The following is an 18,633-nucleotide window of genomic DNA, read 5'->3' on the forward strand; positions in this document are numbered from 1 at the left end:
TCATTTCCGTCCTCTATGGTTTCCAACTGTAGAATCTGGTTTTCTCGTTCTTCTTGTCACTCCTCGTAGAATCGGCTATTTCTCCCTTTGCATGGTCTTCTCGAGAAACCGTCGGCATTTTCATGACATCTTTCCGCTCGATGGCGAATTTCAATAATATAGGTCTGTAGTTTTTCCAGTCATCAAGCTATCTGGCCTTCAGGTGTCTGAAAATTAAGGAGCCGTTACAAAGCGAAATTGTCGATTCTTATCAAGAATCTTCTGCCATAGAGAAACGACTGGTAGTGTTATACTGCTTTGACTGCCGCCAATAACTCCTTTCTGGTGACACAATAGTTTCTTTCTACTTTTTCCAGAGTTTTAGTAAAATATCCTATTACGTGTTCCATATACTCCTGCACATTTTGAGAATACCTTGCTCGTTCGGATATGCCAGGATTGAAGCCGTTGTTAATTTATGCCTATACCACCACACTATAGCTAAGTGTGGTGAAGGCAAGCTGACAGTCTGGTGTCCAGTTTAAAGATAGCTTCTTCTTAGTCAGATTATGAAGGGGTTTGGCAACATTTCCACAATGTTTCTCGAAGCGACGATAATCACCGCAAAGGCCAAGGAAGCTTCGGATATAGTGTTTGTTTCTCGATGTGGGCTATTCTTTTGCTGCTTTTATTTTTACTGGGACTGCCGCAACTTATTAGGGTGGGATTATATGTACAAGTAACTAACTTTTTATTGGAAGAGCTCGCACTTCTTCACATTTACTTTAAGGTGAGCAATACGGGTAACGTGTAGCTGTCTTTCTTAGTGACGCTATTCATTATTCTATAGGCGAAACACAACTTTGTGGAATCTTTCTTAGTTACTTACACCACTGGAGATGACCAGGGATTACTCGACTTTTCAACGATATTCTCCTTTAGCATATCTTCTAAGCTTCTTTTTGTTTTGCAAATGGGAGACATCTTATGGGTGCCTGCAATATGGGGTTGGAGTTGTCAGTGTTCATGAGATGTTGGACTAAGACGGTGCGGCGAGCTATTTTGCCTTTCAAAAAATGTCATTTTCATTTTTAATAAACTCTTCTGCTTTTTAGTATTAATCTTCTCATAGATGGCCATATGACTTCTTTAGATTTTTCAACAGTTTAGTAGAGAGTTGGTGTGTACTGCTGGATGTTGGTACTTTTTGTTCTTTTCTGTTCACTCTTACAACTCGCTTGCATATTCCAAGTAGTTGGCCCTTTTTAAAGGGGATTTTGTTGTCGTTTAAGTTGGTCACCCTTAGTGCAATGGTCTTCTTAACCCCATCTGCCAAACATATGGCCACAATAACACCCTCATGGTCCTGCTCTTCTAGTTACAGGAACATGACTCGCAAGCCACCAGATGCAATAATTTGTGCGACCACGATCTTTTCGCTGTTAGGAGGCCATTTTACTGGTTTTTTACGTATTTAGATCCTGGGGCAACGTATTTAGATAGCCTTTTTCCACTTCGGCAACCCCTCTTACTTAATGGACTTTGTGTTGATTACTAGATATATTTTTACCGCTTCATACTCTAATGCTGCAACAATAGCGTCCTTTAATATTTGGGAGTGTCCTCTTTCTAGTTTTAATGTCTGCTGGAGATCTACATCACGTAGGACATTACGAAAACATTGTACGGTAAATTGGTGTAAGAACTCTTCCCGGGCTTCGGATTACGCGAGTGAGTCGTGCCAACTTTTTTACTCCCGCTGTGTATTCTTGCGCAGATTCGTTGTAACCTTGATTACGAACTTTTAGTTGACTCAGGTATACTTGCTTTAAATATTGGCTGCCGTATCTTAGTTCTAGAGCCAATACTATAGTGTATCGTTTTAGATTTTTTGGTAGCTTTCGATAGCCTTACCTTGAAATACTAATATGAGCGCTGTTGCCTTCTGTTCATATGTCCATACATGATTTTGTGCCGCTACATAGAAGGCTAAGAAGGTAAAATGATAATTGTAAAGGTCACTTTTACGCTCGAAGCTCAAAAAATATTAATGGCCGAAAACTGTTTAGAGTTTATGGAAAGAAAGAAGCTTATTGTGTGAGAGAGGCAGGAGACCGGCTTCGTTCTCATCCCTACTTTGTGTTGTTTACTGAATGTGTTGAACCGAATTTATCGGTTGATGCCAGGTGAGATAACGGATCTAGTGGTCATTGATCAGTTAACGACCAGGCTTAAAATGATCAAGTTACTAATATGTCCATTAAAACATATCGGTTAGCGATAAAATGGTAAAAACTAAGAGTTGCGTTGTTTAATGATACATCATAAAAAAATTTTATCCAAAAAATAGAAAAAAAAATATTTTCTCAGACCTTCCGAATACAAATACAAAATTTCAGAGAAGTTTTGTTGCAGAGTGGCTACAGACTTCCTTAAAGCAGAAGACATCACACTTCTGGAGCGGCCTACTTGCTCACTAGACCTTAATCATATAGAGGAATAGTGGAATATGCTTGAAATACAATGAAAGACTGGTGGAAAATGCAATCGAAAACTGGAAATACTATAACTGTAACTAACAAACAAAAACACCAGAGTTACAGACAGAAATGAAATAAAACAACTCGTAACTGAATTCTACAGCGAACTATACAAAGCCCCTGACACACTTGAAAAAGTAATCAGTTACCAAGTAGGTGTACCAGAAGTCCTTCCGGAAGAAGTAGAATTGACAATTGCAAAAATGAAGAGCAGTAAAGCAGCTAAAATAGGTGGTATAACAGTGGAACTGCTTAAATATGCTGGCAATAAAACCCGAAAAATTTTAGACGGCCTATTTACAAACTGCTTAAGATTGAGATGCATTCCAGATGACTGGAATACAACAAACATAATTCTCATTCATAAAAAAGGTAGCAAAGGGAATATCAAAAACTACAGACCTACAAGTCTACTACCAATCGTATACAAGATATTCACAAAGATTATCAACAACAGATTAACAAACGCTGTAGATGCTGTACAACCGAGAGGACAAGCTAGCTTAAGAAGTGGATCTATGGATACCACAGATCATATTCATAGACTTCAAGAACTAATGAGTAGAATCAAAGAAAATGAAATACCGCTAGCATTAACCTTCATAGATTTCGAGAAGGCTTTCGATTATATATATACCAAGGCAGTAATAAAAGCTTTGACCAACCAAGTCATTGAAAAACCCTACATAAAAACTTTAGCAAATATATACAGACAAGTAAAAGCTAAGTTAAAAATTTATGAAAACAAAAGAGGTTAGTCTTTGTATGTGGGTATATTTTATTTTATAAAAACCCTTAAAATGGCAACATTAAAAGCACGAACGTTTTCGGAACAACTGTTCCATCATCAGGTTAAAATACAGGTTACCATGCCTGAGCCACCAAAATATTTGGGTAAAAACCCTTTAAAATGTAATGTGTTACCAAAGATTGTACATGATGTTAATAATATTATATGATGTTTAATATTTTAATTAAATTTTACTTCAGGTAACATACACCCATGCTTAAGTGAGTTCCAGTGTCCGGAGAGTAAACCTCTTCAAACGGACTTCAGCTGGTAACTAAAGTTATATACCTAGGACAATTAATATACAAATCTGGCTCCTTACTTCCAGAAATCAACAGAAGAATGAATCTAGCTTAAACATCTTTTGGTAGAAATGCCGTTATATTCAAATCGAAGATGCCAATCCATCTAAAGAAAAAATCATTCGATCAGTATATACTACCAATCATGACATACGGCTGCGAAACTTGGACACTAAAGAAAGAGTTAACATCGAAACTCAAAGTCACTCAAAGGTCAATGGAGTAATGAATGCTAGGTACATATAACAAAAAGAGATCGAAAAAGAATAGAATGGAGCAGACAGAAAACCAAGGTTATTGATGTAATCCACAGAAGTAAATCTTTAAAATGGCAGTGGGCGGGACATTTATCATGAAGAACTGAGAATAGGTGGTCCACTAGAATTACACTATGGTATACAAGAGACGTCAAGAGACCAAGAAGACGTCCAAATTTAAGATGATACTATGACATAAGGAAACAATATATATATATATATATATATATATATATATATATATATATATATATATATATATATTTCCAATTTCCAATCATTCCTCAAAGCAATTTAATATCAACCCAACAACAACTTCCTTATCTTAGAAATAAGAAATTTAATGACCTTTGCTGTGCTACAATAATATGTTCTGGTACATGGTAAACAATATGTTCAGGTAATAAGTGATTGATTTTATCCACCTCCTCTTCCTAAGTGCCTTCTCTGTTGAGGTTGGCGATCAATATGGCAAATTTCTCTCTGTTCTGGGCTTGATAAATTAATTCATTTCCTCTTGTGTGGGTCCAATCTCTAATGTTTGGTAGTCAAGATTTTTTCTTTCGTCTTGTGCCCCTTTTACCTTTCTCGAATTCCCTATGGCGCATTATGTGTCCTAGATATGACGTCTTTCTAATTTTGATAGTATTGACAAGAAGGGCGTGTGTTCATTGCTCTCAGTACTTCTTTATTCGTAGTTCTGCTGGTCCAGCTTATTCTTAGCATTCGGCAGTACATCCACATTTCGAATTAATTTAATTTGTTGACGTCATACTGTTTTAATATCCAGGTCTCAGCCATATAGTAATAGAGACCACACATAACAATTTAGTGTTCTCAATTTTCTCAATTCGTGTTCTCATTTTACCAACAATCATTTAAATTTTAATCTAAACAACAGGTATTGTTAAATTACCAATAAAAGGAATAGGAGAGGTAGCATGATCTCAAAAAAATTAACAGATTTAGAAGGACATAGGATATAGTCAACGTAAATTTTGTATAAGTTAATATTCGCTTCTATCTTTCGGCGAAGATTTCTAATTACAAAATAATCACAGGAAATTAATTCTTTTGTTTTTAGTACATTGAAATTTCTTAGCCATTTTAGTATATTCTTTTATTTCGATCCATTTATTACGTCGTATTTACTCAAAAGCTATACCTATAACATTTCCTTAATTAAGTCAAAAGAACGCTGACATCAAGAAGTGAAATATGATTTATGCTTCAGTAAAAATGTCTTCATTAGTTATGTCGACATCATTAAACTTAAGACAAAAAAGTGTATTTATTCTCTGCACTGGTAATTGCGAACGCAGACATGTGCAATGACATGCTGTTAAACACAATGCCGATACCGTATACCGATGACGCGGACTGTGGCTGGAACGGGTTGCGTAGGTGTTTGGCAGCATCCTCACTAAAACAAGAGTGACAAATCAACCAGCCATTTTGAATGAATAGAAACTACTTTTTTAATGTATTTGGGTTACAAAATAATGTTAGCTTTCTTACCAACAATTACTTGATTTGTTTTGCTAACATATAAAAAAAATATTCAAGAAGTCAATATTGTAGAAATTAAATGAGTAAATATGATTTGAGTTGAGTTGAGTAATGTTTAAAATTACATTTTATTGTTTTATTTACAAGATAATCTATAAGAACTGTTCAAATAAAACAATTTGTTTAAGAAAGATATACAAAAACCAAAGTTAGTGTGCTTATGGGTACAGACTAGCGTTTCCCAAACTTATTTTTCTGTGGTCCGGTTATTTTTGTGCTTATACTTCGTGACCCACTAATTTTTTTTGCATACCTCAGTGTACAAGAAAACATATTTAAATATTTGTTATAGTTTTATATATTTTAATAAGGAATCATTAGCATAAAAAAACATTTAATAAAATAAAAATCAAATACTTTATTCATGAGAAGTATGCAGTTGTTTCTGGTTAACTAAAAACTTCACGTTTGGAGGAAAAGATGTCAATTTTATCCTCAGGTCCAGTTCGACTTCGAAATGATTTCTATATTTAATTTTTTAGAAAAACCAGTGTTGAAAACCCTGCCTCACACGTATAGGTCCTAACAAAAGGAATTAGAAACTTTATTGCTTTTCCTGCTAAAACTGGGTACTCCTGGCGGCATGACGGCCAAAAATCTATCAGTGGTATTTTATCAAATATGTATTTGAGTGCTCTATTACACGATAGTTCAATTACTGACTAATTATCTAAATCTAGAATTCCTGTCTCGGATTCTACGTCCATTGTAAATGAATTCCTTATCCATGCTTTGTTGCTGAAGATTGGGAGAAAATATTCCTTCAGATTTGCCTCCAGTCATAGCAGGTAAAAGCCGCTGAATTTTGATCCGACAATGAATTCACGTTATTTTTTTTTTGTAGTTCTCTTAGCTTTGTAATTGTCTGCTTCCGCGCGACGTGTTCACAAATTAAGTTTTTTTGTTCCAGATTCCACCTTCTCTTATACTTTAAATACAGTTACATTGCTACCTTGTAGTATCATATTTAAATTGTTTAAGAAGTCGAAAATATCACAAAGATAGGCTACCCTAATTAACCAATTAACGTCATGAAAACTGTCTTTAAATTGAAATATTGCATCTCTAGCCGTTGTTGATGGATGTTGTTCTAAGAATATTGAAATTTCTTCCTTCAATTCAATAAGTCTTTTTAAAACATTCCCTTTTAATGGTAAACACACTTCGCAGTGTAAAAAAATATGTTCACGTTCACTCCTTATTTCTTTGCACAAAGCGGAGAATACTCTTGAGTTCAGTGGGTGAGGTTTTATGAAGTTTATAAATTTTACACACTCTTGCATAGATTTGGTTAAAAGCAGTTGTATTTTTTTTTGACAGCTAATGCCTCTCTGTGGATGCTACAATGCACTTAAACACATTCTGGTGCTACGGCTTTGATCCTCGGAAAAACTCCAGTATGAGCGCCTGTCATTGACCGTGCTCCATCGCTACTTACTTTCACACTCCATACATTTATTTCATTCAATTCCATTGTCATTACTGTAGCTGTCAATCAGATTAAGTATTTTCAGACAAAACACATTAGATTAGCATTATCTGATATGTTTGTACTTTCATCAACTTGCAAGGAAAAATAGTTACACTCCTTTAAGTAACATAATAGTTTCTTCAATATTATTTGCCATCTTCACAATTTTACGCTTTAATGTGTTATTTGATAGAGCCAGCGAATTTACTTGCTTTTCCTGCTTTTTATCACATATCTGAGATGCTACTATTTTCATTGCTGCAACTATTAATTTGTCGGCAATTGTGTATACCGGTTTCAGCAAATAATTTTGGTATTTCATGAGCATCCAGCACAAGGTTTTCAAATTAAGCGTTCTGAGAAAAATTCAAAGGCATAGTCTTGTTGTAGTTATTAATTTTCTCCTTTTACTTATAAAAAAAGCTATTGGCTTACCACTGTATTCCTGATTCTTCAATTCCAAGTGCCGCTTCAATTTTATAGGTTTCATGGACTCATTCGAAAGTGCAACATAACAAATAACACATAATGGTTTGTCATAAGTACCCTTTATACAACCGAACTGTTAGTAAACTTCAAAATTTAGCGGCCGTTTGTAATTACCACTTGTACTTGCCTCTGGATGGACATTACTCGACAGCCTATTATTATTGTCGCTCTTAGAACTTGTACCCGGCTGCAGATCACTCGACGGTCTATTAGTCTATAAGTCTTATTATTATATTATTAGGTCTATAAGTCTTAGAACTTGTAATTATTTTATAACAAATTTATCCATCGTCAAATTCAACGTAATCAATAAGCACGAAAAATACGCGCTCTCAGGCCTGACAACTAAGCTTGACATTGAATGAAATAAAAGAAGCAGCGGGTGGAAATTTGTAATTTTGTGGATGTGGTACTGGGAGGGTAAAATAAAAGCAGTGGCATCAGTCAGAGCGCGACCTGAAAAAGCAAGATGTGAAACGAACAGGCGATCCGGCATTTTGCTTACATGGCATTGTACCGGGTCGCGACCCACCATTTGGGAAACGCTGTTATAGACTATTTAAGTGAGTATACTTCTTATAAGAATATACCAGTGTCCATATTGGAATACACAATAATTCTTAATTCTTTTTTAATACTTTTTTTACAGGGGATTTCAATGTACACCTTTTTAGAAAAAAAAAAGACAAGGAGCTAACACGTAAACAAGGCTGCAAGGTAATATAATTTGCTTTGGATCATAGGATGCGATCATATATGACATCTATATTTAAGAAAGTAGATAGAAAACGATGCGAAAACTACAGAGGAATAAGCGTAATATTATCCATAGGAAGATTATATGGGAAGATACTGCGAGAAAAGATAGAGCAAGCGATAAAAGGCAAAATCGGGGAGGATCAGGCAGGCTTCACGGCAGGAAGATCATGCATAGACCACATAACCACACTGAAACAACTGTAGGTAAAGAAAAAATCAAAAAATAGAAATACACATTTGGTATTTGTGGACCTGAGAAAGGCGTATGACTCTGTACCAAGGTCAGACCTATGGGAGGCAATGTACAAATTAGAAATACAGATGGAACTCAAAGAAGCTACAAAAGCTCTGTATAAAGAAAATAAAGTGTCCATTAAAATGAAAACAAGAATCATACGAGACTGCACCACAACATAAGGGCTCCTGCAGGGTTGTTCCACATCTTCAACCATATTCAAAATATACTTAGAAAAAGCGTTGACTACATGGAAAAGAAAGTGTGAAGGCATGGGAGTACCGGTACGGAACGAATACCTATATACGTTAAGCTTTGCAGACGATCAAGTAGTGATTGCACAAGACCAAGACGACCTCAGCTACACGATGAAGAAACTACAAGAAGAATATACCAAGGCTGGCCTAGATATTAATCTCGCGAAAACAGAGTACCTATACACTAGTGAAGTTTTAAACACGATGTATTTAAAATTTAAACATTACATGTTTAAATTTTAAATACATCGTGTTTAAAACCTGTTGGCAGAAATAAGGTAAAAGTCATTTTTAAAACTTATACTTGCGCAAATTCTCTAATTGAACATGAGCTTATTAAGGATAATAAACTTGTAGCGTATATTCATCATTTTCAAAAGAAGGGAATTATTGGGGAAGTTGAAACGTTTTTAGATGAAAAGTATATTTTAGAAAATATTGTTTCAGATAAAAATGTTGTCGAAGTAAAAAGGTTAAAACGGAAAATAATTGATTCGAATAATGAAACAATTAATGTTTCTCGTCAGATGGTAATTTTGACATTTAAAGGAAATAGCGTTCCTAAGACTGTTAATTTAGACTTGGTTAGGTTGAATGTTGAATAATATATATATCCGGTTGTTCAGTGTTTTAATTACTTTCGGTTCGGTCATACTGCTCGGCAATGTAAATCAACATCAAATCGCTGTAAAAAATGTAGTCAAACTCTTGATAATAATGAAACATGCACTAACTCCCTATTGTGTGTACATTGCAACTCCACTGAACATAACTCACACTCCAAACAGTGTCCTGTATTTAAACACCAATACAAAATCAAATCAATCATGGCTTTAGAAAACACTACCTTTAAAGAGGCAGAAACCATAGCTAACAATCCATCATACTCCAAGGCAACTACACATAATAGATTCGATATCCTCAATACTATACAAAATTTCCCGGCCTTAACCCCTTACGTCCTTGAAAATACAAATCAAAATCAATCCTATGTACCTACTTTAAAAGAAAACAAGAAACAAGCGTAGAGCTATCTCTCCTACTGCGTTCAAAAACCCACCAACTTTCCCAAGATTGACCAATGCTACAAACACCTCATCCTAACCTATAATCCCTAATCCCTACAGGTACGAGTTTATGGCTTATAAAGAAAAAATAGAATGTAAATAATCAATAAAATTCCAGCCTTGAGAGAAAATATTATCAAGAAAATTAATCCTAAAATATTTGTACCTAACAAAAAAATACAATACATTCGTACGCCTGACAAACTGAAGCTGTCTGGATATGATATACATATTATCAAAGAATACAAATATCTTGGTATTCTTCTTGATTCCAAACTTTTATGGTCAAAACATGTTGAATATATAAAAAGTAGGTGTGAAAATCCTTAAATGTGTCACTAATCGTAGATGGTGTGCTGACCCTGAAGTTGCACTGATGTTTTATAGAGTCTACGTGCAATCTATTGTAGAGAGACTATGGTTGCATTCTGTATGGTGCCCCAGTAACACACACTTATTAACTGTAGACCGCATTCAGTTTAAATGTCTAAGAATATGCTTGGGCACCATGATGTCTACTCCTTGCCCTGTTCTACTTGCTGAAAGTAATGAAATTTCTCTTCAAAATCGTCGAGAAATTATAACAATTAAATATATTCTAAAGCTAAGATTATCTAATAATAATCTACTTAGCCAACTGTATGAGTTATCTATTGAAAACCTCTCAAATACGAGGATAGATTGATATTAAACTAGCCTTTGATGGATGGCGCTACTTGATACCGAATTGGTTTCGGTGTTGACATTTGCCATTCATAGCATGACGTCTGTCAAAATTTTAAGTTTTAAAAATAATTAGTTTGGTTTTTACAGTCGTCAAAAGCAACCAAATTTTGTATTTTTGGAGAAATGGAAAAAGTCGAGAATCGTTCGGTGATTAAGTTCCTCCACAAAACCACACCGACCTGGACGAAGTTTATGGTGAGGTTGCTCATTCGTCAGCAACAGTAAAATTTTGGAAAGCTGAATTTGTTCGTGGATGTACGAGTGTTTTTGATAACGAGAGTCCCGGGAGGCCAAATGAAGTCACCACGCCGGAAATGATCAAGAAAGGCCATGACATGATTATGACAGATCGTCGAATTAAGCTCCGTGACTTAATAGAGGTCCTAACCATTTTCTACGCATACGTACACAATATCATTCACCATCATTTGCACATGAAAAAGCTATCCGCGCGATGGGTGCCGCGTTTGCTGATAATCGATCAAATGCAGAAACGTGTGACCACTTCGGAGTCGCTTTTGGCGATGATACGGCACGATCCGAAGAATTTTTTTTGCCGATTTATAACCGTTGATAAAACCTGGGTGCATTTTTACACACCGGAAATCAAAGAATAGTCGAAACAGTGGCGCAAACGCGGCGAAGGGCCGCCAAAGAAGTAGGTCTGATCTTGTAAAAAATGTTTTAATGCTCATGAATGTTTTCCTTGCTTGTTCGATTCTTGATAGGATTTCTTTTTTTGGATTACACTGACTATTGATATTTGTTCCCAAATATTTTATGGAATTTACCTGTTCTATTATTTGACCCTTGGCATACACCTGTACGTTTATTGGTGTCTTTGAAAATACCAAAGTTTTAGTTTTGGAAACGTTTAGATGTAAACCAAACATTTCGCTGTGGTGAACTACCGCATTTATTATATTTTGTAGTTCTTGTGCGTTGCTTGCTATTAAGACGGTATCATCAGCATATCTGATGTTATCTATTCTGATTCCGTTAATCTTAATTCCGCCTTGGACCTCGTCTAATGCTTCTCTGAATATAGACTCCGAATACAAATTAAAGAGTAGCGGTGATAAGACGCAACCCTGTCTCACTCCTCGTCGGATTTGTATGTGTTCGGATGTTGTGTGCTCTATTTCAATTGTTGCCGTTTGGTGCCAGTATAGTTCTGAGATAATTCGCAAGTCTTGTTCGTCAACTCCAGTTGTTCTCAGAATTTCGATCATCTTCTGATGGTTAACGCAGTCAAATGCTTTTCGATAGTCAATAAAACATGCATATACATCTACATTCATGTCTCTGCATCGTTGCGTTAACACATTTAAAGCAAAAAGAGCCTCTCGTGTTCCCAATCCGTTTCGAAATCCGAATTGAGTGTCGCTCATCTGGAACTCGCACTTCTTGTAAATTCGTGTATGGATAATTCTGAGAAAAGTTTTAAGGACATGAGACATCAAGCTTAATATTCGATAATCATCGCATTGTGAGGAATTCGATTTTTTTGGTAATGCTACGAATGTTGATTTTAGCCAGTCTGTTGGTATTTTACCTGTGTCATATATCTTATTGAATAGTGCTGTTATTAAATCTAGGCTTTTACTTTCGTTATCTGCAATTAGTTTAAGTATTTCGACATTCATATTGTCTGGACCGGTGGCTTTTCCATCTTTAAATAAATAAGCTGCGTACGTTCCAGGTGGCAATGCGTACTATTCGGTCGTATATTTGTATTCTCTGTGCACTTTCTTGGGTAGTTGACGGGGGGATTCTTCGCACCCTCTCCCCATTTAAGGGGTGCCTCGGACTGAGGGCCATTTTCTTTTTCTCGTCTGCCATTTAGATTTGTGGAAAATATAATGGGGTGGTTTTCCCGTTGCCTTTCCCATCGCAGTACCACAACCATTTAAACTGCTCCAGTCATGCTTGTGGTGTCACCCCTTATTTTCCCTCTTATATGAATATGAATCTCTGAACATTTTAAGTAGCGAAGGAGTACGAAAATGTTTTTCTATAGAAAATGCGAAAAATCATATACTTGCAGAGGTATAAATTGGTTAAGCACTATTTTGAAAGTAATGATGAAATTAATTTTAAGTAAGCCAGTGAAAATATGGAAATGTTTCTTTTTCGTGAAAAGAAGAAGGCCGCAACGAGTAGATAAATCTGAAAATGGGTCAATATTTGATTGGCCGAAACGTTTGTTTATTTTCATGGATTTAATGACATACAGACCTTTTAAGACCATATAGCTTTTGGGTTATGTGTGTTTTATTTTATGCCCTAGTCGCTAACCAATTACTCAGCTCATATATTTTAAGTTGTTAATTCATGTTATTTTAGTCGATTTATAGTTTTAACTGATTTGCGAATTATTTTTCCTTATATCTTTATATTGAACGTAGTAATAAGTTCCTTTATTTATTTATTTTTTTTTATTTAATTTAACGTGCTTGTGACAGCTTCGGCCAGTAGCACGAGGCACCGTGGATACAATTATATAATAAGGTACAATTACATATTATAATATACTACAGTTATATCTTATTTAGTAAGTTTTCTAGCTTCAGGAACTGTATAGCTGTGATGACTTGGCTCTGTTTCGATAATATATCTGTGATGTCGTCGTTCATGCCCAGTTCTTGGCGTCGTTTATTAGAATGAGGGCAGTCCACAAGGATGTGTAGAACGCTTAGTGGAGATTGGCAATAGTAACAGATTGGCTTAGGTGTAGAATTCATTAGGTGACCATGTGTAAATCTGGTGTGACCGATACGCAATCTTCTAGTAACAACCATCTTGTTATATCAGGAATAACGAACCGCTCAATCGTCTGATCTATTTGGTGTAAAAATGTACTGGATTGGTTCCAATAATTCTGCCAGTAATTTCGTACGAGTTTCTTTATACTAGTTTTTAGGTCACTAGCGATTTGTATATTACGTAGTGTACAATTGGATATAGCAGCTTCTTTGGCAAAGCGATCGGCGTTGTCGTTACCCGTAATCCCGATGTGGGAGGGAATCCATATAATAGTGATATGAATGTCGTGGATGATAAGATTTTGGTAAGTGTTATGGATTTTTTCTACAAGAGGGTGATTAGTAAATAGATTATTGATGGACTGGATAGAGGCAAGGGAGTCTGTACAGATGGCAATATGTTGATTGGGTACTGTGTAGAGTTTGAAGGCTTGGTAAATAGCATACAGTTCACTAGTGTGAACGCTGCATGTGGCAAGTATTTGACATGAACTAACGACTGTTTCCGTAGTAATAACCGCACGACCCCGTTTCGCTCTTTGATGGGTCAGTGTAGAGGACTAGATCGAATTTCTTAAAATTAAGAATTTCTAGTAAATATTTCCTAATCAAATCCTGGTTTGTTTCTGCCTTACTAAACTTTGTAAGTGACACATTAAATTTCGGTAAAGTTTTGGTCCAAGGAGAATTCTGCCGGATCGGGAGACGGTTAGTTAGGGATAAATTTATATGTGGTATTAAAGTTGGAAGTAGGAGGGCGATAGTGTGTATGCGTGGGGCAGGAGCGTGAGTACTAGTATAGTTGGGTAATGTCAGCAGTATGTGTACTGAATTAGAAAGGTTAGCTGAAGTAGAGGCAGCATAAGAAAGGAGGAGATATTGGCGCCTAAGCCAAAGAGGGGGTTCGTTGGTTTCGCGGTAGAGGCTCTCAGCTGGATTGCCGGATGGCAGTATTATGTACTGAATTAAGGGTTTGTAAGGATGATTTGGATGCTGACATATATATATATATATATATATATATATATATATATATATATATATATATATATATATATATATATATATCTATATATATTGATATGATTGGTGTTTATAGAAAATAATTTATAAGTTACACTACTAGATACTATTAGATATAAAAAGTATTTGGTTATTTTAATAAGTTATATACTAGAGAATTTTATAAAAATATATTTATGTGAGGGCATTTTTAAGAAATTAGCATATAATAATTGTAAAAAGTTGTATTTTAATAATTATAATATTGTAGATATATTTAAGTGAGCCATGTGCATAGGCAACCAACTATACAATGAAATGACGTTTAAATAATGGTTGCGAATATAAAGTGTGGTTATAATAATATGTTGTTTAAAATGTGTAGTTTATTAAATTAGAGTGTTAGTTACTAATTTAAGTGTATATTCTGATCTGAAAAGCCTAAATGTCAACAAAATTCTCGATAGAAAAGTAAGGAATTCTCTAGATCACCGGAGATGGCTTTTTTTGCGAAATGGACTGTTCCAGAAAATTCAGACATGTAGGAGATAAAACAAATCGAACATGATTTCGTACCAGATGGTTCTGGAAGATTGAAAAGGTATAAATACTCGGTGATTTGGATTCAAGATGTCCAGTTTTAGTATGAAAGTTAGTTAGAGTCAGTCAATCAGTTACATTTCAGTAAGTTCAAGATAGTCAGAAGGTCCAATTGTTCAATATAGTGTGTTAAATGAAGATTAAGAAACACTATAAAGAAAATATTATTGAAGATTAAAAATTATGTTATGCATAAATGGTGATTGGATAATGCAAGAAGTATTAATTGAAAATTAAATTTATATAATATATTTAGTGACTGGATATTGGTATACTGAAAAGAAGAATAAATATAAATATATAATATATTTGGTGATTGGATATTGGTATATTGAAAAGAAGAATAAATATAAATGCTGTTTGCTGGTTTGCTTGGTGGTTTATAAATGATGGTGAAGAAAAATATATTAAATTGGTGGAAGCTGATAATTGGAAAAAGTAATTTCACAAAAACAAGGATAACCGAAGCTGAGAAGAAGACATTGAGTAGTGATTATAATCTATATAGTGGAAAACAGTTCATTTAGGCATTCAGTGACAGAAAGGTACAAAATTTTGTTAATATTATTTAGTTAGTGTCATAACAATTTCAAGTTTGTAGATAGTTTGTTTAAATTTTACATTGTCTATAGAATTTAATTAGTTTCATAAGAATTTCAATTTAAAGATAGTTTATTTTAAATTTACATTGGCTAGTTTAGATATATATGTGTGTTTCATAATAGATATAATGAAGATAATTTAAAAAAGTACTTACAAACTAATTCTTTGAGAACCGCGATAAAAACCCTATATATATATATATATATATATATATATTAGTAAAAAACACTCATTGCTCATCATTCACAAACAATACATCATAACAATATATATATATATATATATATATATATATATATATATATATATATATATATATATATATATATATATATATATATATATATAAATGTGCACTCGTAAGTGAAAGGGATATTTTCGGTCAAATTTGGAGATAAAAAAGGAAAGGGTTGTGCTACTTTATCTTTTTATTGAATACGTTTCGCCCACTGTTCAATGGGCATCATCAGTTCGTCTAAACGAGTGGTATTAGCGATACATCTAATATAAAAAACAATTAAGTAAACGATCTTACCTTTAAAAGATCTGTAGCATTAAGATATTAGTATGGTGAAGACACATCAAATAATAATCTACTAAATAAATCAGCAAAAAAATTTAGTAAATTAATATTTGATGTGTCTTCACCATACTAATATCTTAATGCTACAGATCTTTTAAAGGTAAGATCGTTTACTTAATTGTTTTTTATATTAGATGTATCGCTAATACCATTCTTTTTGACGAACTGATGATGCCCATTGAACAGTGGGCGAAACGTATTTAATAAAAAGATAAAGCAGCACAACTCTTTTCTTTTTTTATCTCCAAATTTGACCGAAAATATCCCTTTCACTTACGAGTGCAACATTTTTTTATATTAAATTAAACGGTCATATTCCTTAAAGATGTCTATATATATATATATATATATATATAAAGCTGCCGTAATCGAGTTTAGAGCGAATAAGAGACCTATATACTTTTAATAGTGTACATTCGCTAGCGCCCCATTGGTAGTGGGAATGTATTTTGATAATATTTAAACTTTCAGGCACTCTGCTCTAGTTTCCTGAATATGTTGTGTCCAAGAAAGTCGGGAGTCGAATATTAGTCCTAGAATTTTGCGGTGATCGACGACTGGGAGAGGGTGGTTATTCACTAAGATTTTAGGGGCAGTGGAGAGTGTTTTTCTGGTGAATTTAATGAGTTGTGATTTTGTGGATGAGAGGGAAAGGCCGATGGCAGTCAATCTATTTTGTAATAAGTCCACCGATGTTTGGAGAAGTTTGCAAGTAGTAATGGTCGCAACACCATGGCAATAAATTACAAGTCATCAGCATATGTAGTAAATTTGACTGGGAAAGAAAGACTGTGGCAGATATGGTTAATCGATAAAATAAACAATGTAGGACTTAATACAGAGCCCTGAGGGACTCCGTCTTGTTGAATGTGGGGTAATGATAGGCAACCATTTACAGAGACTCTGAAAAATCTAGAGCTAAGAAAGTGCTTGACGAATTTAAAAATATTTCCATTGAGGCCGTATAATAATAGTTCATCGAGAATAAATTGTCTAGATATTTTATCGAAATTAGCTTCAATATTAAAAATGCATCACTTCTTGACTGTTATTAATAGCTTCGGCGATGTGGGTATGAAGGAGGACCAGGTTATCGTTTGTGAAACGATGTCAGTGAAAACCAGATTGTTCTTTAGGTAGAATTTGGTGTTTTTCAATAAACCATAAAAGACGCCTGTTTATCATCTTCTCCATTAATTTGCACATGGTGCAAGTGAGAGAAATCGGTCTATAGGACTAAGGAAAAATTGGTGTTTGGTTATGTTTTAGGACAGATATAATTACGGATGTGTTCCATTGAGTAGGAAATATTTGAGAAGACCAGATAGAATTATATATGTCTAACAGAAAAGTGAGGCAGCTGTTGGGTAGGTTTTTAAGAAAAATATAAGGGATATCATCAGGGCCGGCGGAAGTATTTTTGCATAAAGATAAAGCATATGTAAGTTCAGAAAGTGAGAAAGGAGAAATAATATTGTCGATATCTTGTAAGTGCTGTAAAGTGAGGTTGTAGGAGAGCAGTTCTTATATAGAGGATGAAATAAGGGAGTTTGTTGTGAAATTGTTCCTCAAATGTATTAGCCAGGGTATTGCAAATAATTTGGCTGTTGCTAGAAGAAGTGATGTTAGAGATTAAATGGGTAATTTTGGTGTTAGTTTTTGTCCCTGAACTTGTCGATTTTTATCCACATTTGAGAGGGATTTGTGTTATCATTTAAAGACGATACATAGTTATGCCAGTATATTTTCTTGCTCTGCTTGACAACGTATTTGGCTTTGGCTTTCAGCTTTTTATACTTAATTAGATTTTCAGGACTTTTATGTTTGCGGTATTGTTTTGAGAGTTCCACCAAGGTACAACTTTATGTCGGGAGCTAATTATCGTTTTGTCAATATGAGTTAATGCTGCTTTAATTATGGCATCTGAGAATTGTTTTATGTAATCATCAATATTATTAGAGTTAGGTAATTCGCAGATAAGGGATTCAGATTTTTTGGAGAACTCTGGCCAATTAGCCTTGTTGAAGCGCCAATAACTTCTTACTGAAACTTGGTCATAGGTGTTGTCACATATAATTATAGGGATATAGTTGCTGTCGTGAAGGTCGTCCGCTGTTTGCCATGATAAGTTGGGGGCCGATTTGGGATCACATATGCTTAGACCGATGGCAGAAAAAGCACCCGAAGCAATGTTAAAGTGGGTGTATGGTCCCGTATTGAGGACACATGAGCTAGTGCAATCAAGACTATTTTCAAGAACTTTACCACGTCCAAATGTACGCGAGGAGTCCCACATAGTGTTGTGGGCGTTGAAGTCTCTTACAATTATATAGGGTTGGGGGGCTGGTATACTACATCAAGGAGTTCTTCTTTCTTTAGAATTTAGTCAGGAGGGATGTATATAGAGCATATGGTAAGTTTGCTAGGGCAGCAAGTAGTGATGGCGACAGCTTCGAGATTGGTAGTCAGGGGAAGAAGAGTGGAGTAATGGTCTTTAGAAGCAAATATATATGCATCTCCACTAGCTCTGGAGTAGACAGGTCTGATGTAATGATACTCTTTAAAATCTGTGAGTGTATGGAGATTAGTTGACGTGAAGTTAGTTTCCTGTAAGCAAATGAAGGTGGGGTGGTGGAGAG

The 18,633-nt window shown here is 34.8% G+C and overlaps 1 protein-coding gene across 1 annotated transcript in view; it reads right to left on the reverse strand.

The window, feature by feature from the left end:
* Positions 1-5,070: 5,070 nt before the first annotated feature.
* LOC140440673 (uncharacterized) overlaps positions 5,071-18,633 on the reverse strand; it is a 40,707-nt gene continuing 27,144 nt past the window's right edge. The window contains exon 2 of the transcript XR_011950909.1: positions 5,071-5,291. The gene's annotated coding sequence lies outside the window, so the exon portion shown is untranslated. The remainder of the gene's footprint in view (positions 5,292-18,633) is intronic.

Source organism: Diabrotica undecimpunctata, chromosome 5, assembly GCF_040954645.1.
Source record: "Diabrotica undecimpunctata isolate CICGRU chromosome 5, icDiaUnde3, whole genome shotgun sequence".
Lineage (NCBI taxonomy): Eukaryota > Metazoa > Arthropoda > Insecta > Coleoptera > Chrysomelidae > Diabrotica > Diabrotica undecimpunctata.